This window comes from Balaenoptera ricei, chromosome 16 (assembly GCF_028023285.1).
Source record: "Balaenoptera ricei isolate mBalRic1 chromosome 16, mBalRic1.hap2, whole genome shotgun sequence".
Lineage (NCBI taxonomy): Eukaryota > Metazoa > Chordata > Mammalia > Artiodactyla > Balaenopteridae > Balaenoptera > Balaenoptera ricei.
The window spans coordinates 31,012,764-31,035,891 of record NC_082654.1 but is presented as its reverse complement, the minus strand read 5'-3'; the positions used below and the strand labels follow the sequence as shown (position 1 = coordinate 31,035,891).

The 23,128-nt window shown below is 50.1% G+C and overlaps 1 protein-coding gene across 5 annotated transcripts in view; it reads left to right on the top strand.

Annotated features, from left to right (window-relative positions):
• Nucleotides 1–23,128, top strand: part of UBTD1 (ubiquitin domain containing 1) — a 51,381-nt gene that overhangs the window by 6,931 nt on the left and 21,322 nt on the right. The window lies entirely within an intron of this gene.

Sequence of the window (23,128 nt, the reverse complement as noted above, 5' to 3'; positions counted from 1 at the left end):
GCCAGTGATTTTCCCCAGATCATTGAAGCTTACTCTTTTTTAAAGAGCAAAACTATAAAAGAAATGTTTAAAAACTATTTTTGGATGGGAATCTTTCTGAAACGGATGATATGCTTCCCAGCAAAGTATACTGAGCATGAATAACCTCCTCTTTGCAACTTGGGGGGTGTTGAGTTTGGACCTGTATGTACAAAGCCCTGCTTGGTGGAGATGGGGACCACAAAAGCCTCTTTCTCTCAAAAGCCTTTATTTCTGAAAGAAGGTGGGGGTGAACTGGTGGCAGGTGGCAGGTAAATTGCTGAGGAAGAGCCCATAACACAGTGGCCTGCCTCGAGGTCCCAAGCAGTATTGGTGTGGGTAGGCTCTTGAACCCTGTTCTGGGCTCTGAATGAGAATAGCGGGTCCTGCCTGATCAGTTACTGTACTCACGACAGTGTGAGGCCCCCAGGCTTTTCAGAATGTAGGGCATTGGGTCCCAAACTAAATGGTTCCCAGCTGCTGTGCTTCTGGGGTTCATGTTTCCACCTATAATTGTTGCTCTGTCTTCTCCCTGGTAGTCAGTGTCACTTTTTTTTTCCTCATTAAAAAACTTGTGGTTAAATATACACAAGATAAAATATACCATTTTAACAACTTTTAAGTGTACAGTTCTGTAGCATTAAGTATATTCACATTGTTGTGCAGCCATCACCACCATTCATCTTCACAACTTTTTCATCTTTCCAGCTAAAAATCTGTACCTATTAAACACAGACTCCCCATTCTCCCCTTCCCCAGCCCCTGGCAACCACCATTCTACTTTCTGTCTCTATGAATTTGACTACTCTGAGTACCACATAGAAGTGGAATCAGGCAATATTAGTCGTTTTGTGTCAGGTTTATTTCACTTAGCATAATATCTTCAAGGTTCATCCACGTTGTACATGTGTCACTTGCCTTGCTTTTTAGGGGTGAATTCTATTGTATGTCTATACCACGTTTTGCTTATCCATTCGTCTGTTGATGGACACTAGGGTTGCTTCCACCTTTTGGTTTTTGTGAATAATGCTCCTGTGAACATGGGTGTACAAATATCTGTTCGAGTCCCTGCTTTCAGTTCTTTTATGTGTATGTCTAGAAGTGGGATTGCTGGATGATATGTTAATTCTGTGTTTAATTTTTTGAGGAACCGCCATACTGTTTTCCTCAGCGGCTGCACCATTTTACATTCCCACCAACAATGCACAAGGGTTCCCATTTCTCCACATCCTAACCAATATTTGTTATTTTCTGTCTTCTTGATAATAGCCATCCCAATGGGTGTGCAGTGGCATCTCATCATAGTGGTCACTTCTTGATATCCTGACTACCAGGCTCAAATAGCAGCCCCTCCAGTTTCCTGGGGGAACATATGGCTGAGATTGTTAGACTTGTACCTGGAGAGAGAGTAGATGGGCTCAAAGTGAAGCCCGAGGGGCCCTCCAGAGAGGGAAGTACAGGAGTTTGGGCAGGTAGATTCTGTGACATCTTTTCTGATCAGTCAGAATCTGGCTTGCTTCTGGGTTTCTAATAATGTGGTCGATGGCTGGGATGGATGGACAGTGGCTTCCAGTTAAGCAAAGCAGTTCTTTGTTGTTACAATTCATGTGGCTCCCAAAGAACATTAATGCTGTCTTACTCATATTGAGCGCTCCCTTTTGCACAAGAGATGCAGGACTATGGTTCAGGTGGGAGCACTTGGGATGGGTAAAAGGCAGGGAGTATTATAACGACATGGCATCCTGGTGAGCTTGTCCGCTGCTCCAGGCCATGTGCTTCTCTCTAAGCTGTTGGGGACAAGATCTCCCTGCTTTCTGAGCCCACAGGGAAGGGGGACCAAGCTTAGTGTGCCCTCACACCTCTGACCAGCCCCAGGCCCTCAACTTGTGTCCCTTATTGCCCTCAGAGAGGGGAACCTGTCAGGAAAAGGGCTGGCGCACCTTCTGCAGGGTATGGGGTGGGGGGAGTAGGGGGACGGGAATGGCTCCTCATTTGTGCCTGTCTCCTCTGGGAAGCTGGCACCAGAGCCCAAACCTAGGCAGCCAGCCAGTTACCAGGCAGCCTGGATCTTAGAGGCGAGCCTGTGGACTTGGAATTTTGTTGTTTTTAAGGGCTTGTAGAGATGCAATTAGCAACAGCTCACCTTTGCTGGGTGTGTACCATGTGCCAGGAGCCTCCTGTGCAGTCTCTTGGTTAATCTTCACATCCATCCTATGGGTGGATACTATTATCACCTTTTCACAGAGGAAGAAATTGAGCCTTAGAAAGGTAATGTCTCCTCTCTAAGGCCATGCAGCTTGTAAACAGCAGGGCCTGATCTCAGAGCCTGAGCTTTTGGCCCCTGTATAGTTTACCTTCCCAGGAATGGGAGGAAGAGAGCACAGGGTTTTTTTGTTTTGTTTAAACAAGAGTTTATTATTGAGTACCTTCAGGCACCCTGCTCACCTTGTTCAGTCAATCATCTCTTTTGATTCTCCTCATTTTGCCTTATGGGAACATTCCTACCCAATTTACATAGGGGAAAGTAAATTGATTTCTGGTGGTCACAGGCTGAGCGGAGGCAGATCTGGGACTCACTTTAATACTTTGACTCGAATTTCAGCGCTCTGAGCTCATTCCATTGTGCTGCCTCCCCCCATCCCCATGAGAAGAATCAGGAGGTGGCTGTGAAGTCTGCAAAGCTGCAAGGACCGGAGTCACTCTGCTCCCTTCCCATTGCTGTCTCCTCCTCCTCTCATTTCCTCGCCCCCAGACTATATCTCGGGGTCCCATGAGTCCATCATTATGCATCTAGTACTTGGCACTTTGGCACATAGTAGGTGCTCAGTAAATGTGCATTGCATGTTTGAGGGCTGAGTGTGGTGGAAGCACTAGGATCTCAGCCAAATTGTTCTTGAAGAGGAACACCAGCAGAATGCAAACAGCGTTGTTTCCTCCCTCTTCTCCTGGAAGGAACCTCCACTGCCCAATGCCCAGATGCCAGGGACTTGAAGAAAAGAGCGCCTTGGCTCTGCAGACTTTGAATTATCCCCAAATTCCCAAGGGAAAAAAGACAACAGTGTCACATTAGCAAAGTGCTTGCAGGATCAGGTGTCATTCTTTGTGATTAATAAGACTAACGATCCCTTGCTATGTTCATTTTGCCATTTTCAAAGTGCTTTCTCAAATATTATGTATCATTTGATCCCCACAACCATCCTGTTAGGTGATCAGGGCAGGAATCATTTTTCCTGTTTTACCGATGAGGATACTGAGACTTAGGATGTTAAGAGCTGCCCAAGGTTGTTGACAAGTAAGTTAGGCAGAAGCCATGGGAGGCAATGGTTCCTCTGCTTTCTCATCGTGGTGAGAAAGCCTCAGGTCAGAGCCTCAGTTTCTGCATCTGTGAAATAGAGACAAGAGTAGACCACTTCAGGTATTCAGGGATTAAATGTGATGATTTGTGTGAAGTGATCAGTGCAGTGCTCACAAACGGCAGATGCTTAACAAATGATGGCAGTGGGCCATTAATGACAGTAACCTAGGCTAAGTTCGTTGTTTCTTTGGGGACTTGTATTCTACTGACTCTTGTTCAGCTCGGAGTATTGGGAAGAGCAGAGCGTAGCCTCCCTTACCTTGACCTGGAAAGTCTGACTCTGGCCACCCTCTGGCCCTTCCCCTGCACTCAGAGTGTATAGCAAGGGCCGACCCTGAATTTCTTTTGATTTGCAAAATCTGAGGTCTTTCAAAGAGGAGGTTTATAAGATAGAGTTTTTCTTTTGGTAACAGGTAATTATGACAATTATGACAAATATTTTATTCACTTAGTATCCATTTGCATTTTTTTATCCTAGCTCCTCCAGCTCATTAGCTGTGTGATCTGGGCAAGTTGTTTTGGATTCGGGGGCTTCACCTTCCTCACCTGTAAAATGGAGGTAATAGTATCTACTCATAGGGTTGTGTTGAGGATGAAATGAGTCAAAGCACGTAAATCCTTAGACCGGTGCCTGGGGCATATTAAAATATTCAGTAAATAGTAGTTATTTTTTTTCATTATTATCAGCATGCTTGGCACTGTATTTAAGCCAGCTGTCCCCAGCCTTCTTCTTCCCCCCAAGTTGAGATATATGGCCAGTGAAGTTCATATACAAGACCTAGCTTCTGCTCTGTACCCTGGCTATATACCATTCTTGTAACTCCACTCATTCAGGAAAGCAAACGGGAAGCAAGTTGCACAAGAGTGATATTATTGCAGAGATAGCCTTGAACCTAGCTTCATTTTTTAAAAAATGTGAATCATTCACAAAAACTTGAGAACTTCAACTCTTGTTAGTTACAGATCTCTTGCAATGTCCCGCATATTCTTGCCGATTCCAGCAACAACTAGTAGCTACTTTTCTGGGCTCTCTTGGAACAGATGCAAACACTTCTTGCCTGGTAGGTCAGGGCTTGGCAGTGCCCTCAGTGTGCTCATCCTCAGCTTGGCAGAACGTGTCTGGGTCTGCTGGGGCTACCTTCCTGGAACCTGGCACCTCCTCCATGAACTTCCAAGAAAGCAGTGATAAACATCCACAGCAGGGCCACTTTTCCACACTTGATACACAACCCCCTGCAACTGGATTCAAAAACAGTTGTTTTATAGTTATTATATACTGCTGTTTATTGAGTACCAACTGTGTGGCAGGCCCTGCAGTAGGTACTTCATACTCATCTCCTCTAATCCTCCTGTTAATTCACTGCGAATGATGTTGTCTTCAAATTAGGGGAGAGGCTCCGTGATACTAACTATTGCGCCCAGGGTCACATGGTGAGAAATGGAAGATTTCGGATCCCAGATTACTGTTTTCAATTTTCAGCCCTGCATTCCTTCCATGAAACACCTGCCTCACTGTCAGTTTCAACTGAGGGCTCACTGGGCCCTAAACAGGTATAGCTGGTTTACTGACGTCATTGCCACCCATGACTATCAAATAGTCTGCTTCTGCCAGTTCTTGCACTATGTATCCCAAGTATGTTAGAAAGTGCACTTTGCGACAGCCTTCATGGGTTTGTCCCTCCTTCCACCTCTCCCCACATACCCCTACTGCAGTGTCTGCTAAACAGACCACACTGTCCTCTGTAACATGGGATATCACACATGGCATTGATTTTTTTCACTTATGCAATGCGCTCTGTTCCCCCAAAATAGACTGTCATGTGGCCGGAGCATTTCCTTTCAAGAACCCTCACAGCAGCTCCAGGAATCATCACCCCGAATCAGTCCCGTTTACGTGGTGATTACCACGTGCATTAGGCACCCTACTACGTGTTTGACATCACTGTCTTCAGTGTTCACGTCAGCCCCAGGAGGTAGGCATAATTACCTCCACTTTACAGATGAGGAAGCTGAGGCTCAGGGAGGTTAAGACCCTTGTCCACGAAAGTGGGAGAACTGCTGTTTGAATCCTAGTAGTTGTACCCCAGGGGCCTGTATCTTAACCGCTATGGGAAACTGCCTCTAAATATTCACCGTAACTGCCTTGTCCCGGCCATGGTGTTAGCACAGGGCGCAGCGTGAAGAGTCAGTTCCTTTCCTCAAGGAGCTCACGGTGTGGTGGGCTGAATAATACTGAGCTTCTGTGATCTGTTTTTATTTATTCCAAACCTATTTCCATGTGGGCACACCCAGGTGTGCAGATTCATGACATACAGCTCCAAGGTTGCAGGGTGAGCTGAGGGGACAGTCCCCGGCGAGCTGGCAGTGCTCTGTACGGCTGTGTTTATGCCCCAGGTTTACTTCTCCGTTTGCTATTTGCCCTTCTTCCCTCTGGGCTCTCACATCAGGTTCATGGAACCCAGAGGTCATCCGGGTCTGGCCCAGTGTGATATTCCTGTTTGTGGCCCAATGCAGGGCTGGCTGGCGAGGACAAGGGAGGCCTTATTTGACTGGAAACTTGCTGCTATTATGGCTTTTTATAAGGCCCCAAATTATTTTTTGAAACATGCTGTATGCGCTGTTATTTGGTCCCGCTCCCTGAGGAGCAGAATGGGCTAGTCTTTGGAGTCCATAGGCAGAAGGAAAGCTACACTGGACCCTTTAATCTGTAGCTGACCCCTCCTACCTGAAGCTGAGCCTAGCTCTGCCCTGCTTTGACATATGTCCCATGAAAGATCCAGGGCCTGGATGTTTGGTCCATTCTTGGCCATTAAGCACGTTTTCCTGCAGCCCCGGACAGAGATGCTCAGTCTGCTACTGTTGACAGCACCACTCCTTGGGCATTCATCTATGCCAAGGGCCTAGGCCCAGGGGAAATACCTAAGGAGAGACTTCAGCCTATGGGCCCTGTTCTGCATGTGTCTGGCTCACCACCCGATGCTGGTTTGGATATGGATTGATGGGGACCCCTTTTGTAGGCTGGGCCTGGGGCCTCAGTTTTTAGAGGTGAAATGATCCAAAAGCTGTGGGGCTGCTCAGAATCCACCCTTACCTTTTAGAAGAGAATTGGCATTAATAAGGAATTCGGCTGGAGGAACTGGTTCAGAAAGGTCAAGCCCCTGGTCTGTGGTCTGTCCTGTGCAGTCAGAAGTGGAGCTGGTACCTGACCCAGGGAATCTGACTCCATTTCCTGTGTCTTTTCTATACATCCTGCCTCATTCCTGTGTACGCATATTATACATGTATGTCTCATCATCCATGATGGCTTACAGTCTATCTGGGGGAAGGAGCAAAGACAAATAGAAGTGTGATACAGTTTCAAGCAAGATAATGTGTAGACAAGTGCTGAATCATGCGGTGTAGACAGGTAGAGACAAAGGCAACGTGTAGACACTTGAGAAAGAATTGAGGTTGGATAGGGCAGATATTCAGGGTAAGTGAGGAGAGTTTACAGAAGGGTTAGTGATTTGAGTAAGGGGTGCAGTTGGAGAGAAGCAAGTAATACGATTTTCTTTATTGTAAAAGCAGTCTGTGTTTATGTAAAAAATGTGAGCAATACCAGAAAGCCCAAAGAAGAAAATCTCCTTCATATTCCCACCACCCAGAGAGAGTCTCCATTCCCGTTTGGTGTTTGTTCTTCTAGCCTTTCTTTTTTTTTTATTTTTTAGGCAGTAGAATCAAATTGGCTGTGTACACTAAGGTTAAGGGAAGGTCTCGAATAGCAAATGGGGAGCGTAGGTCAGAGCGAGCCTCTGCTGGTTCCTTACACATGGAGTGCAATGAATGAAGTGCTTCAGGAAGAGGCACCCAACATCCGTGAGCAGATGGGACCGGAGCCTGTGAGGAAGCAGGGGCTCCTCCACCCAGAGCTGGGACTCAGATTTCATCGCCCACTGAAGAAGAGTCTCAGGTTTACTCCTCACTGCTGCTGCCCAGGGGGTCAAGGGAAAGAATTTGTCCTGAGTCGTCTCAAAAGCTCCCTTCCCCCGACACACCCCCATCCCACGGACTCCTCCCTTTCTTACTTACCATCCGGTTTCTCCAGCAGAGTTCTTCTCCCCTGGAGTTGGGGCCACACAGCCGATTTTGCCACACCACAAAGCTGTGCTGCTGCCTGAGGTCATTGCAGGGGAGAAACTATATATAGCGGAGGACTAGCATCAGGACATCTCCATATTGTTCGGACCACTTAGCATTGCCCTTCAGCCGATGCAGACAGGGTCACCTGGGACTCAGCGCCCGTCAGGTGGGCTCTTCGTTGTATCTTCAGCGCTCTCTCTGTGTTCCCCAGCCGGTGCTCACCCACACAGGACCGGGGTTCTGACCCCTCCCAGTTCCAAGAGAGCCTTTAAAGGAGCTGCCTAGGGAAAGGGGCAGCAGGGAGAGTTCAGAGCCCAGAGTTCTCTTCCAGCTCAGCCACTTGGCACCTGTGTGGCCTTATGCCTATGAATCTCTGGCTCCTTATCTGAATGATAAAGGAGTTGGTCTGGAACAGGAGTTTTGTACTATTGTTTTAAGCCACTGGAACCCTTTCAGATGCAAGCTCACAAGGTAGCCTGATATATACAACCAAATGGGCGCGCCACTGGTTGAGGCTGGGGAGACTGGAGCCCCAAGAGGTTCCGTTGAAGTCTCAGGGTCCCACAGAGTGCACAATTTGAAAACCACTAGGTGAGACAACCTCTGAGGTTTTCTTCTTCTAGCCTTAGGATTCATGGTCTGGCCTTGCGATGGCCTCTGGCATAAATGACCCATCAATAGGGGTGGAAACTTTGTGATCTCTTGGAGACTTTGATGGTCATCTTGGGGGAGGGGAGAATGGTACAGGGACAGAAATCTCAGGGCAGAGGTTTCTGTAGTGGGGGCAGCCCAGGGGAGCACAGTTTGCAGATCCAGTTGGACATGCTGGCCCGCACTGCCATGGGCTGTTTTTCTCTGGCCTGCTCCCGCTTGCCTTTCCTTTGAGTGCTGGTTTGTCCCAAAGATGAGATGAAAATGAGGATATAATGCACTTCAGGCAAGGAAAGTGCATTTAACTTAAGTTGCCTGGGGCTGAGTTACATACTTGATATGTGGAGTATTTGTAGAGCATGGTGGTACCTTTGGCAGAAATCAGAAAGCCAGGATCTGGGGCCAGTTTTCTTCATTCAGCAAGTTTGTTTGTCAGGCATCTGCTTTGTATTCCTGGAGAAGCATAAGGGAGATCCCAGCTTTGTTAGGACCCCTTGATTTCGAGTTAACAGAAACCAGCTGAATCTAGCTTAAGCACAAAAGGTGACTAATTACAGGGTTTCAGGGGGTGCGCAGGACCCCATGGCAAGATTGCTGCCTGGACTTAAGCAGGGATTGGAAAAACCTTGTTAGATTCTCTCTCTTTCCCTCAACTCAGCTTCTCCTCGGGCTTCCTCCTGTCTCTGCAGCCGGGCTTCCTCCTCCTTCAGCCCACACGGCCCAAGTGTTCCTGCTGCAGCTCCAGCCACACTCAGGGGGGCTTAGCTCTCCCAGCCCAAAGTCCAGACTCCCAGAGCAGTGTGTCCAATTGGCCCAGCTTGGTCCACTCAGCTCCAGCCAGGGGATGGGGTCACATGCAGCAAAACCTGTCTTGTGGGGGCCACTTCTGACCCTGTGCAGATGGGGGGCAGCTCCAGAAGAGGGGCACTTGTGAGCCGCACAGACAGCTCCAAAGCTGTCTGCTCCTCCAGCCCTCAGTGAGGAGCTCCAGTCCCAGGGCAGGAGCAGGTGTAAGAGGAGCGCTTACTAGGCACACAGGGAGACAAGAAAAGAAGTGACCCTTGGCAGAGCCTGCTTGTTGCCGAGTACACGGCCCCTCCAGTTGGGGCTGTCAGATGGAGGCGACGGGGCTCCCCGGGCTGGTGTTGGCAGTGTTCCCCACAGAGCAGGGGCCCCTCCGCGTTAGCTCAGGGGGAAAGGGTTTGTTGGCAGGATTACAGCGAGGCAGCCGGCCTCATGGGAGCTGGGCCTGAAGAGCAGTCAGGAATGGAGGCGGCTCTGTCTTTTGGGGGCTTTTGGCCTCTCTGCTTGTGTCTGAGCGTCTGCTCCTGGCTTCCCCCTCTGTAGACCCAGCCTTCTCTTCTTACTCATCGGCTTGCTCCGTGACTGAGCACACCAGTGCCAAGTCCTGGCAGCGAGTAGATTGGCTACTCTGTGGCCAGGGACCACCCAGGTACAGGCAGCAGGTGGGCGCCTGATCCTGCAGGATGCTGGGCTGCCCCTTTCAGGACTCTGGGCAGGGCAGGTGTTAAGAAATGGTCTCCTCATTCCTCCTGCAGTCAGGGGGAATGCTTGTGGACAGAGGAGAGGGGAGCCTTGAAGATGGAAGAGAGGAGGGGGCTCAGGAAGGCGGACCAGCCTGAACTGAAGCAAGGGTGCAGGGAGGAGCTGGGGGGCCGGTGCGTGCTTCGGGGAGGGGACAGTAAGAGGCAAGGCCTGAAAGGCACCTTGAGAGCTGAGCTGTGGGCCAGGGGTGTGGAGGGGATGGGGAGCCACTGGGAACGTGTGGCCAGGGCGTGGCCAGGGCGCTGCCGGGGACTTGAAAGGGTACCCTGGACTCAGAGGCTGAGAAGGATGGCTAGGGAAAGGATGGAGCAGGGCTGAAGACTGCCAGGCCAACTAGGGGGAGGAGGGGAAAGGTCTGCCCTGACATGTTGGGAGTGGAAGTCCCTTTGAAGAAAGAATCCACAGGATTGGGTGACAGGTTGGTGGAAGCAGAAGGAGGGCCAGAGGCGTGGGGGGAGGGGTGGGAGCATTGGGGAGGGCCTGGCGACACTGGGAACTTGGGGAAGGGAGGCTTGTCTAAGGAGAGTCTAAGGAGAGAGATCGTTAGCCTTACAGAGCAGCGGGCTGCTGGAGTGCTTGTTGTTTTATGTTGGGAGAACTGAGCACAGTTTACAGGGAAAGGGAAGTCCCAGGCTAAAGGAAGGAGACTTCTGGAGAATGGGTCCTGGGCCCACCAGCTCTGCTTCTCAGGAACTGTGATCCTGCCCAAGTCGCTCAGCTTCCTCATCTTCAAAATGGGAACAATATCTGCCCAGTCTTCCTCCTAGCGATGTGAGGAAGGTCAAAGGTCACATACATGACGATGCTTTGTGCACAGGAAAAGCTTGTACAGATGCGGGCAGCCTTGTTAACTGTGGCTGCTGGTGTGCCGGCCTGCATGGTGACCCCCTCTGCAGGGTCAGGGAGCCTTCCTTCCCGTAGCCACCCCCGACTCCCGGATGACGTCGCTGCCAACTCCATGTTACCTGGGGTCATGTTGAGATCAGCACCCTTCTGGAACTTGAGCCTGGGGGTACCTGGATGGCCGATTAGGTCTAAGATTAGTCACCCCTCACCAACTTCCAGCATTCTCCTGATGGGTGCTGTGTGTGTGTGGAGCCCAGTGGGCCGACTGAGGCTGAGCTCTCCCTCCGGGAGAAGGAGAAGAGGCAGTTGGGGAAGGGCCGGATGTGGGCAGGCTGAACCATGTACATTTCAGAGTGGAGCTGGAAGGTGATTTCTCCCCCGCGTGGGCCTCCTTGGCCTGTTCCCCACAGAGAAAACCACGGAGCACTTGTTTCAAAGTTCCCAGGAAAAGGGGAAATGATGAAACCTGCATCCTGTTTTGCCACCGGCCTAGGGAGGAGGACCCAGGTGGGGACAATAGATGGTGGCAGTGACAGGAGTACTGGTGAAATCCCGGGGCCTGCAGAGTTGGGGGAACAGAGGCTTGAGGAGGGGACCCAAGGTCAGTGAGGGGAGAGCGTGTGGCCCTCCTTCCCATTCTGTCCCCACCTTGCTCCATTTAGTAGCATCCGGCAGCCTGATAGCCTGCTTCGTTTTCCCCAGCCACCCCTCCCTCAGGATTTGGCCCGGCTTTCCCCTGCTGCCCACATCCTGTGCTTCCTGGCTTCCTTCTGGCTCACCTGCAGCTTCCTGCCTCTGGGAAGGCCGGCTTCCTGTGCCCTCCTGTCTTTGGTTTGGGTCTTTCCCCGGTGCTTTCTCTTTTTCCCCCTCCAGCCCCTTTGGCTGTTTCTGTCTGTTTCCCTCCTACAGAGCCTCTGCTCCTCCCAGCCCAAGCCAGACTTTGTATTCTCCTGCCAGCTCCTTTCCAAACTCGGGCCCCTTGGAGTATTACTTTTCCTAAATCGCAGCAGCTGTGCATTTTGCTGGCCTACCCAGCTGTTCTTGTCCTTGACCACAGAGGTCATGTCATTTGTGACAATAAATAGAAAATGAGAATGAGAGGGTTGCCCGGTGCCTCTGGGCTCCCCTTCCAGCTGCCTGCAGTCCTACTGGGAAACAGTAATAGTAATAAAAATAATAAAGCTAATGCTTATACTCTGCATTTTCACTTATCATTTTCCAGATGCTGTGCTAAATATTTTACATGCCTTATTACGTTTAATCTTCATAATAACCCAGAGACATAAGTTGTATAGTCATCCTCTCACAGCTGAGGGAAACTGAGTCTCCAGAGGTTATGTAAGTTGTCTGACATTACCTGCGAGTAAGCGGCAGAATGAGACTAGAACTTGTGGGGTCTGACTCCCATGCCCATCTCCTAACTTTGGCGACCTATCTGCCTTCCACTAGAGGAGGAGAGTTGCCACAGGGCCAGGCATCCCCTCAGCCCACTTAAACTTCCAAGTTCACCTTTCACCCAGTTGCCTGTTGCAACTAGTAACTAGCCCAGATAAGGAACCCTTACAGTGTCCTTCTCAGAGCTGTGCTTTGTTTCTCTTTTCTCCATACCCCAAACAATGGAAAGACCTTCAGGTGGCAGGGCTCATAGTATTTCTCTTTGCTGTGGGCTCCCCCATACCAGTGTCCCATTTTACAGATGGGAAAATGCCTCCTAGTCTTTTTTTTTTTTTTTTAATTCTTATTGGAGTATAATTGATTTACAGTGTTGTGTTAGTTTCAGGTGTACAGCAAAGTGAATCAGTTATACATATACATATATCCACTCTTTTTTAGATTCTTTTCCCATATAGGCCATTAGAGAGTATTGAGTAGAGTTCCCTGTGCTATACAGTAGGTTCTTTTTAGTTATCTATTTTATATATAATAGTGTGTATATGTCAATCCCAATCTTCCAGTTTATCCCTCCCCCCCTTAACCCTGGTAACCATCAGTTTGTTTTCTACATCCTCCTAGTCTTAAGAACTTAATTTGACATTATCCTGACAAAGGAACTTCAGAACTAGAAATAATAGTCTAATCTCTTGACTTCCACTCGATACTCTTCCCACTGAGATCATGTTGCCGTTCTGTTCTGAGTGTGCTAGAAATGTGCCCCAGAGGTTGCCTCTTCCACACATTCTGTTTAGAACACTTCTGCTCTTTGCAGTCGGCCCTCTGTGTTCTATTCTTGTCTGTGAGTGGTGATCATCAATGGGAGAGAGATTGAATTGAAATCTCTGGGGATTGGGGCATATAGGAAGTTTGAAAGAGCATATTCAGTATCGTAATCACATCTTAGGTTTGGAAAATAAACCATTTTTAAAATATAAACTATCAAAGGTAGAGTTTGGCAAAAATCTTGCCTGATGTTACAGTAATTCCCAAGTCGGGCATGGCACAGTTTTGGGTGGGGGTGTGTGTGTGAAGTCTGTATTTATCAAAAGGGTGTGTGCTTAAAAAGGCTGGGAAATGCGGTTTTCCAACAGGAGACTGTATTGTCTTGTCATTCTGTGTCCTGCGGCCCTACAAGTATTTACTGGAGGTGCCTCAGGATGGCTCACACTATATGGGGGCATCCTGCCCGCCTTGTCTCGGTTGGACCAAACCCTCTTGGGGCTCTGGGTGGCCTACCCGATGGCTTTGTTGTATGCCAAATGAAGGTGATATCTAGTGTGGAGGCCCGGTCCTGGAGAGTTCAAAGCTAATCTGAAGTATATACCTTCATAAAGCTCAGGCGTGCATTGAGTTTGTATATGCCTGGCCCCATGCTTGGTCCTGGGTATGCAACTGAACAAAACAGGTATGGTCCTGCCCTCATAGAACCCGCAGAGTAGTGGGGAAACAGATTATGCCCAAATAATCAAAATGCATACGACAAAGGGGAGAAGAGGGTGTTGGGAGAGAATTATGGGGTAGGGGGAATGAATTATTTTGGGGTGGACGATCAAAAACACTTCCCTGACAAAGATACCTAAGCTGACACCTGAAGGCTGAGACTGAGGGAGCCACGTTTGTCTCATGTGACCACACTCCACTTTGGCCAGGGCTACTTGCTGGCCCATGAGACACCTCTAGATAAATTAGAAGAAGATGCTTTTGGGCAGAGGCAGTCCTGCTAGGGCCCATTGCTGATGAGTGAACATGAGCTGGCCCCTGGTCCTGGTGCTTATGTTCTGGGTACAATCCAAGGCAGGGAGGTGTGCGGGGAGGATTACCCAAGCCAGATAGAAGGAACTGCATGAGTGAAGGCCCTTGGACAGCAAACAGCTTGATGCCTTCCAAGAAGCGAAAGAAGCCATTGGAAGAAGCAAGTTGCCACCTCAGTTTTTCTCCCCTGGTAAGGAGGTATTTTCCCTTTCAAGGAGAAAGGAGAGAGAGGCCGCGTCCGGGGCACTGTCCAGAGCTGCGAGGCTGTCCAACAAGCACTTGGATTCTGGCTTCCATGGGGCTATATAGTTAGTTGGTGAATGTCTGCTCCGACCTTCTTCCCACAGCAGATGTCCCTTCCACAGTGTCCTAGGAAGAGAGAAGGACCCTTAGGAGGGAGTTCTGGGGAAGCCAGGACAGAGACCAAAGCCCAGGGCCTGCCAGCTTCCATTCAGCCACCCCAGGACAAGTACCTACTCTGTGCCAAGTTCTGTGCTAATCTTGCCAATTTGGAATATCATGAACCTTTAACCTTTTTCTTTGTCTTACCTGGGACACACAACCTTTCATTCCACAGGTAGGGATGATGGACTCAAATGCAAATGATGGCTGCTGGGTGGAGAGCTCTGCTCGCCTTGGGGAAGGAAGTGGCGTTTGAGTTCAGTCCTAGGTGCATGGATGCACATGGACCATTAATGTATGGAGTGGACTAAACTCTAAGCTCTTGGAGGGAGGGATCCTGTTGTTGATGGTGAATCTGCAGTGCTTAGCGTGATGCCTGGCTCATCACAGGTGCTCAGTATGATATAGAGATTTATTTGGAGATTCAACATCTCTCCAGGAAGGCTGTCCAAATTCAAACCCAGGTTTCTGTCCCTTTGCCCGAGGCCTGCCATTGGGCCACAGCTACCTAGTGACAGAAAAACTAAGGGATGTTTGAGGAACTTGAAATCATGTCTTGGGGAACTGGGACTGCTTGGCAAGAAAACACAAAGGCACAGGGAGATCAGGAACGTGGTCTTTAAATCCTCCAAGAACTGTTGTCGTGATATTGTTACCAGTTACTGAGCCCTTCCTATGTGCCAGGCACTGTGCTAGGGGCTTCACATATGCAATCTCGTTTAATCCTCACAATAATCCAAAAAGGAGAATATTATTATCTATATTTGATAAGGGAGGGAACTGGGGCTTAGATTAAATGACCCACCCAAGATTGTCTACCTGAGATTTAGAATGGGTCTCTCTGACTCCCAGACTCATAATTGCTGAGAGATTTTAACCAACACAACAGCACTGCCTAGAGATTTTGTCATGTGGTTTCAGAAACTAGAGCTGGCACTCGTGGGTAGGAGCTCCAGGAAGGTAGTTTCCTGTTCCCCGTAGGGTGATTTCTCTTCCTAAAGGAGAACAGTCTGAAATTAGAATGGGCTGCCTTCTGGAGCCCAGCTATCACTGCAGGACCTCCCAGGATCTTCAACTTCAATGGGATCTGGTTCTACAAAAGCTGACGCTCTCCTGCCTTAGCCTGGTAGGGGCTTTTTCTGAACTGAGCTGACATGAGCAGCAGTACCCAGACTTCCTGGGTCAACCCAGCCTGGACTCTGTGTTCTGGTCCCTGTTCTCCCTGAAGCCCAAGCTATAGGGCTGGGTTCAGGTTTCTTCCAAAAGGAGCTGGGCAGGAATGTGCGCCTGACACTCTTTGGAATGGGCCACACAACCACATGGCCAGGTCTCTGGACCCTGGCATGGAAGCTGGCACTTGTTTGGGCTTCAGGGGAGGGCACATTGGAGTGGGCGCACCTATTCTGGGCTCTTTAGGACTACAGATGTTTACATGGACGCATTGATTGTCCTGTGCCTTTCACTTTGCCTCACTGACTTCTGGTGGCCATGTGGCTGGCTCCAGGATGCAGAAGGGTATGGGGTGGCTCTTGAGCCCCTGCCACACATCGAGTGAGTTGATATCAGTGGTTTACACAGGAGGCTGCAGGAGCAGGGGACATCCAATTGGAATTGCAAGACATGGATGAGATCGCCTTTTCAACTCCAGAGCATTTTGACCAGAAATTAGAGTTGGAAAGGCCCTAAAGGTGATATTGTCCAGCTACACACCCAGCGTGGAGTTGCTCCACTCAGCACCCCTGCCAGGCAGTCGGCCAGGCTTTCCTTCAACAAGGCTAATTTTGGATGGCGCTAATGAGGAGGAACTCCTTCCTGGCCCTCCGCAGAGTGTGTTCCTATGCACTACCTTATTGCCTCTCACCGTGGCCTTGTGAGGGGGTCTGTATTCAATGAGCTTGAGTGATCCTGGGCAGGCCTTCTTTGTGTCTCCCACCCACTGGTTCTGCATGAGCACGTCTACTTCCCTTTGGTGAAGTTTTCCTGTTACCACTCCTGGGATACGAATCCAGGGTAAGCATTGGTGACCTGTCTTACAGCGTGGTGAGGATCAAAGATAAGGCATAGGCCTTGCCCAAGTCATCCCACACGTGTGGCCAGGCAAGGACCACAACCCCCGAGATGCTCAGTCTTGTCCTTTGCTGCTCAGGCACTGTCTGCCTCCTTCCTGATCTCTGGCTTGTTTTATGGGCAAGATTCAGAAAGCCCTTTCCAAACAGCAAGGTTAAAGCTTTTGGCTTCCTTCTTTAGAATGTACCTGGCTGGTGGGGTGAGTGTGGGGATGGACACGTAGGAGCCACGTGGTACCAGGAACAGGACATAGCAGCAAGGAGGAGGGATCTGGAGGGGGGCCAGGGTGTGATGGCTGAGTGCCTCGGCGAAGGGCCGCCGCCACGGGAGGCTGGGGCCACCCTGGTAACTCCCTCCTTTTCTCCTTCAGAGGTCTTTCATCTCCCTGCCCGCTTTTTCCTTCGGCTTTTCTCCTTTTTCTCTTCTTGTGAGGCAGCCCTGAGCTGCTCTGCCTTCCAGCTCTTTAGCAGCTTCTCTTCTGTCTACCTGGAGATTCCCGATCTTAAGATTTAGCATCCTTGACACATCATGTTTCTTTCTAGTGTCTTCTCCTTCAGGGCTCTGCAGCCGTACCTGCCGCTTCAGAGCAACTCCTGTCTGTACTGGGAGCTTTAACACTGAGCCCCAACCAGACAGTCTGGATGCTTGGCTGCCAGCCTGCCCAGAACATTTAATTGCCTCTTGCAGGTGACATCTTATTCCACAGCGACACTTCACGACAGTGCCTTAATGCTGAAGGACAGGTCCAGTGGTAGGAATTTGATGTATCGTGGCATGCCAACAAGAGGACGTTTGGGGGCAATAGAAGGAAATGAGTAATTTGTGGAGTACCTTCCACGTGCCAGGAACAGGGCGGGCTTCTCCTTCCAGTGAGCCTGTGAGGTGACACCATTATCTCTGTTTTACACATTCGAGAACTCAAGCTTGCTTAGGGTCCCAGGACCAGTTAATGGGTGGGGTCAGAGTGTGAATCCTCTTCTGCTTGACTCCAGAGCCCAAGCTCCTTCCTCTGGTCTGTGCTGCCTCTCCACAGGGCCTCTGTCTTCAGTGTTTCCTACTAGCACCGAGCCCAGCACCTGGCGTGAACATGAACATGTGATGGTGGTCGTAGAAGGTGGGATGGGGCTGTCAGGTAGGGGCCTGGTGAGCTGGGTAGACCTGGGATGGTTGGGCAGATGCCTGAGGCACCTGAGGGCTGGGGGAAGGCAGTGGCTGTCCTCAGTCCTTGTACCTTCTGTTTGGGTGTGACTTGGTGGGCACCCAAGCTCACGGTTGAGAGCGTCCGGAAGTGGAATGAGGAGCGGTGGTGCTGGGTGTAGCAGACCCAGAGTTATGGCAGGACCATTGATCTCGGCTGGCTCCAAAGGCTGACGAAGACCAGCTTCCTGGTACCTCTGTGAGAAGTGGTATTGGTGAGATTATGTCCACCACCTCCTGGGCCAACTTCTTCCCCGTTTCTCTGGTTCTCCCCACCTTCTGCCCCATGAAAGCCAGCAGGTTGAGTGTGAGGAGACCGACCCATCGAGGGGCTAGAATAAATGTTGGTGTGCGTTTGGTTTTGCATCCCTTAACCCTTTCTTAACAGCGGGAGTCAGGCTTTCAGACCTTTGGGGACCAGATTTGTTTTTCTGGTCCCCTCCACTGGCTCTGATGCTGCCTTTTTCCTGCTCTCACCACAGTGCTCTTCACCCCTGTTCGTGCCTCCTTATGGGTTCCTCACAGAGTGTTTGCTCTCACTTGTACACCCTTTTCACCTTGCCTCCTCTCCTGACACTCCTGGACCTTAGAGGCTTGTCTGGGGGTTAGGACTCACCCTTCCCCAGTAGGCACTGAGAAAGGTATTTGACGATGACGAAGATTTATGTCCCATTGGTGCTTGGCTCACCCTGTGAAGGCAAGTGCGTTTATTCACGTTAAAGCTATTCTGCCATATGAAAGGGGCCTAATGATACAATAGCTTGAAGAGTGAGAAATTTATTTTTCTGTCTCATGTAGTGGCGCTGATTCTCCCTGATGTGAACAGACCGGGTGAGAGGGGCACCTGTGCTGCTTGTGGTCATTCTGGGATCCACTTCCTTTGGAAGTGCTGCTCCATCACGGGACATCATTGTCCACATGGCTGAAGCTTGGATTCCAACCAGGGGAAGGGAAAAGAGGAGGTGGAGGGGGCAAGCCTGTTGTCCTTAGGCCCAGGTCCTCTGTGACTCACGTCCCTACAGCTCACACTCCATTGGCAAGAATGTAATTACAGGGACTTCCCTGACTGCAAGGGAGGCTGGGAAATGTGGTCCAGCTGGGCTGCCGCTTGCCAAGAAGGAAGGGAGAATGGAGTTGGGTAGACAACTGCCAGTCTTAGCACAAAAGATGGAGAGTATTTTCCTTTGCATGTGCTGATATGAAGAATGTTTCGCTGCCTGTAATGTGCCCGCTCTCTTTGATAACTTGCACACATGCCTCCCTCCTTGGCAAACATCTGTGCATCAGACTCAATGCTGCACAAACTGGGTGAACCAGAAGCTGAGTAAGGCAATTCCTGCCTTTTAGCAACTCCGTGTGGTCTGGAGAGGGCAAGTGTGGAGGCCAGAGAGTCTGTAAGTGCCAACACAGAGATTCTCTTGTTCTTGTGTGCGAGGCACTGCAGATACAGAACTAAAGGACCACACATGGCCTCCATATGCGTGCAGTCGTGTGGACTAGGAGATGGAAGTGAAGTGCTGGGAGCAGGGCTGGCTTGGGGAATGAGGAAGTCTTCACAGAAGAGGTGACATTGGAGCCGGGCACAGAAGCGTTCAGTTTCAACAGGTGGAGGAGGGAATCTTCAGGAGAGAAGACCAACAGCGAAGGCGTGCAGACTTGCAAACCCGTGCAGGGTTGCCGGCCCAGGTGTGGTCTGAGCATAGTGGGAGGGAGTCCAGATGTCTGTGTGGCTCATTCCTTGCTCCATTCTGGCCTCTGCACCTGCTCCTTGCACCTGCCTTCCCTGGCCACCTTTTCTACAATTGTGCCCCCTCTCATGACTTTATTTTTCTGCTTTATTTTGAGCATAACACATATAAATACCTGGCACATCTATATTGACCTGTGCATCATCTGTCTCTCCCATTAGAGTGTAAGTTCCATGAGAGCAAGGATTGTTTTGTACAGTACCTGGCAAATAGCAGGTACTCAGATGTTTGTTGAATGAATAAATGAATGACTAGAAATGTGTGTTGAAGATCACGTTCTTGGAAAACCTTGATTTCCATGCTAAAGAGTTGGGCTTTGGGCTTCCCTGGTGGCGCAGTGGTTAAGAATCTGCCTGCCAATGCAAGGGACATGGGTTCAAGCCCTGGCCCGGGAAGATCCCACATGCCGCAGAGCAACTAAGCCTGTGCGCCACAACTACTGAGCCTGTGCTCTAGAGCCCGCAAGCCACAACTGCTGAGCCCACGTGCCACAACTACTGAAGCCTGCGCACCTAGAGCCCGTGCTCCACAACAAGAGAAGCCACCGCCATGAGAAACCTGCGCACCACAACAAAGAGTAGCCCCCGCTTGCCGCAACTAGAGAAAGCCTGCGCACAGCACCAAAGACCCAACACAGCCAAAAATAAATTAAAAAAAAAAAAAAAAAAAAAAGTTGGGCTTTTATTTTGTAGGCAGTGGGAAGCCACGGAAAGTTTTTGAGCAGGAGAGTGACACAATCACTGTAGGGAAGGTTATTGGCAGCAGGAAGATGGGTTGGAGCAGGGAGAAAGTGCCCCTTCCCTGGTCCTACCTCAGCTCCGCAGCAGTATACCCTTCAGCCTAGTGCCCCGTTTGTACAGCCTGGAAACCTTTTCGTGGGCACGGTCATTTTGTTCGGGGCCGAGCAGAGATTCAGTCTCTGGCAAGTCTTCCTTCCTAGCAGTGGGGTGGATGTAAGCTGACCTCTGCTTTTCTTTTTGGAGGCCAAAGAAGGTCTTACAGCCGCTCTTGTGCACTTCACTGTTGAAAGTGAAAATTGATACAGTCTTTCTGGAAAGCAGTTTGGCAAAAGGTAACCAAGTACCTTAAAGATATTGTTAAAGATACCTTTAACCTGGAAATTCCACGAGGACTCTGTCATAGGAAAGTAAGCCAAAGTATGTGCAGTGTGAAAAATTAGAAATTACCTAAATGTGTGACTCAAGTATCTCTCATCTCCATCCCACTAAAACTCTGCCTGCCACATAATAGGCGCTCAATACTATTGGAGTCCGGGCCCTTGTTTCCTCTCCTGAGCTAATGCAGCAGCCTCCTAACTGGTCTTCCTGCTGCCAGTCTAGTCCCCTCAAACCCACCCTATGCATGGATTCCAGAATGAATGATCAAAAATGCGTGTCCTTCGGGTTCGAGCCCTGGTCCGGGAAGATCCCACATGCCGTGGAGCAACTAAGCCCATGTGCCACAGCTACTGAGCCTGTGCTCTAGAGCCCACGAGCCACAACTACTGAGCCTGTGTGCCACAACTACCAAAGCCCACGCGCCTAGAACCCGTGCTCCGCAACAAGAGAAGCCACCGCAATGAGAAGCCCGTGCACCACAACGAAGAGTAGCCCCCGCTCGCTGCAACTAGAGAAAGCCCGTGCGCAGCCACGAAGACCCAACGCAGCCAAAAATAAATAAATAATAAATAAATAAATTTATAGAAAAAAAAAAACATGTCCCTCTTCTGCAGCATCTTTTCTGGGTTCTTCCAGCTCTTGGGGGTAATGTCCACACTGACCTCACACCTTCCATAGCCTGCTCTCACCTCTGCTTTGGCTTAGTTTCCAGCCGCCTCCTGCCTTGCATGTCACACTCTGGCAGCACTGCTTGTGCTTCCCCTGCTCACCTCCAGGCCCTTGCTCCCCTTCTTTCCACTGCCTGGCTAAGCCCTGCTCATCCCTAGACTCGGAGCAGACTTCAGGACCTCTCACAGACTGAGTGAGACCCCGTCTCCTGTGTTCCCGTGATCCTGTGTGATCGCAGTCCTTGCGTTTGTACGTTGTTTTCTGCCATCTCCTTATGTGTCTGTCTCCCTTACCAGCTCTGACCTTGAGAGCCTGTCTTACTGGCTTTGTATCTCTGTTCCCCAGCATGGGGTCTGGTACATAGGAGAAGCTCAATACATTTTCTTGAATGAGTGAATGAGTGAATGGAGAATGATGTAAGCTTTTTGTTATGAAAAAGTACATCCTGTACAGTGCTAAACATGTAGTAAGTACCCAGTAAATATTTATTGAATGATTCTATGTGAGGCAAAAAACAACAGGATTTTTTGGAAGTGTCTTATTTATTCTGGATTTCCTTTATTTCCTGAGTTGACCTTTCGGGGTGCAACCTGGGCATCTGCATTTTTACAGAGCTCCCACAGGTGAATCTGATGCGCAGCAAGGGCTGCAAATCACTGGCTTAGCAGATTAAAATAAAAGCAGGATTGAGGACATACTAACAGTGGGAGTTTGGATTGTACACACTGTGTGATCCCAGCAATACATGCGTGCCTTGAGAGGAACAGAAAGACAACTGCTCAACATGTTATTGCTGGTTATTGTTGGGTGTCAGGATTTGGGTGACTTTAATTTTTTTTCTTTTTGTGTTTTATTGTGTACTTTTTCTCTATTTAGTATATGTCACCTTTTAAACAACGCAAAAAAATGAAAAGAAGGGCAGTCAGACAGAGGAGTCCTGATTGTGCTTGGCATGGCGGGTCCTGGGGTCAGCCCTGGGCCACAGCCTTTCACTGGCTCCTGCGACTGATTCCGGCATTGGGTCTAGAACCCGACCCTTTACCCTTTCTGAGCGCCAGCATCCTGGTGCTCCGAGAAACTGCCTGGTGACCGGGGACCTTGGAAACTGCCGTAGATGATTCCTAGGTCCGAAGCAGGCTGCCTTGTCATTTCAGGTCTCCAGGTGAGGAATGTGGTGGGAATTTGGTAAGAATTTGCCACCCCAAGGTAGTCTCCAAATGGGTCCAGAACAGAAAAGCTGAGCTGGGGTGGGATGGGGGTGGGGCCCGGATCTGGGGGCCGAGACCAGTAGGTTCACTGTGATACTGGGGGCTGGGTAGAGAGCCACCTGACAGGTATGAGGAAGGGCAGGGGCAGCCAAGTGGGACACTGAGGGTTGGAAAAGTGGGACGGTTGGGGAGCAGGTAGCAGGGGACTGACTGGGTCGAGGAAAGCAGCCCACTGGAGGGAGCAGCCCTGAACCAAGGGGCTCTTGGTGTGTAGTCTCTTGGCTCTGGAGCTAACCAGGCAGCTGGGATGGTCCACGGGGTGGGGGTGGGGTGTGTTTGCTTGTTATCTAATGCCGTCTTCCTCCCAGCAGCCTTTTTGAGTCTTTTTCCCTTTATGTTCCCCATCAAGGTGAGCTCTTTCTTTCCTTTAAAGCCCCGATGGTCCTTGTTCATGCCTCTTATGGCCTTCGTCACTTTCTGATTTTATGTTCTTGTTTCTGGGCGTGTCTTGGGCCCTCCTGAGGGCAGGATGAAGTCTCATGAATCTTTGCGGTCCACACAGGCCGTGGTCGGGTCCAGGGAAGGTGGAGGAGTGCTTCGAACCTGCTTTCGTAGCTGGAAAGGTCAAGGCCGGGGCTACGGCAGGGAGGGCTCTGCTCTTGGCCTTGTGGCTGGCTCCTGCCTGGTGCTTCACAGGGTCGCCACGGCGACAGGGTGCTCACGCGCAAGCAAATAGCATCCCCCGTTCAGTGCAGGGCTGCCGGCCTCAGCAGTTCTTGACCCCAACTGAGTTGAAACTGAGAGGATGCCTTTTCCAGCAGCCGAGAGCCCAGCCCACAGGGCTCCCTCCCTGTCCCTTTAGTGGCTGTGCTGAAAACAGATACCTCCTGCTGCCCGGGGTTTGCCTCCTCCTTCTCCCCACTGCCAGAGCGTGTCTGCACAGTCCGTGGCGGGGAGGAGGCTTGGGGCAAAACAGGT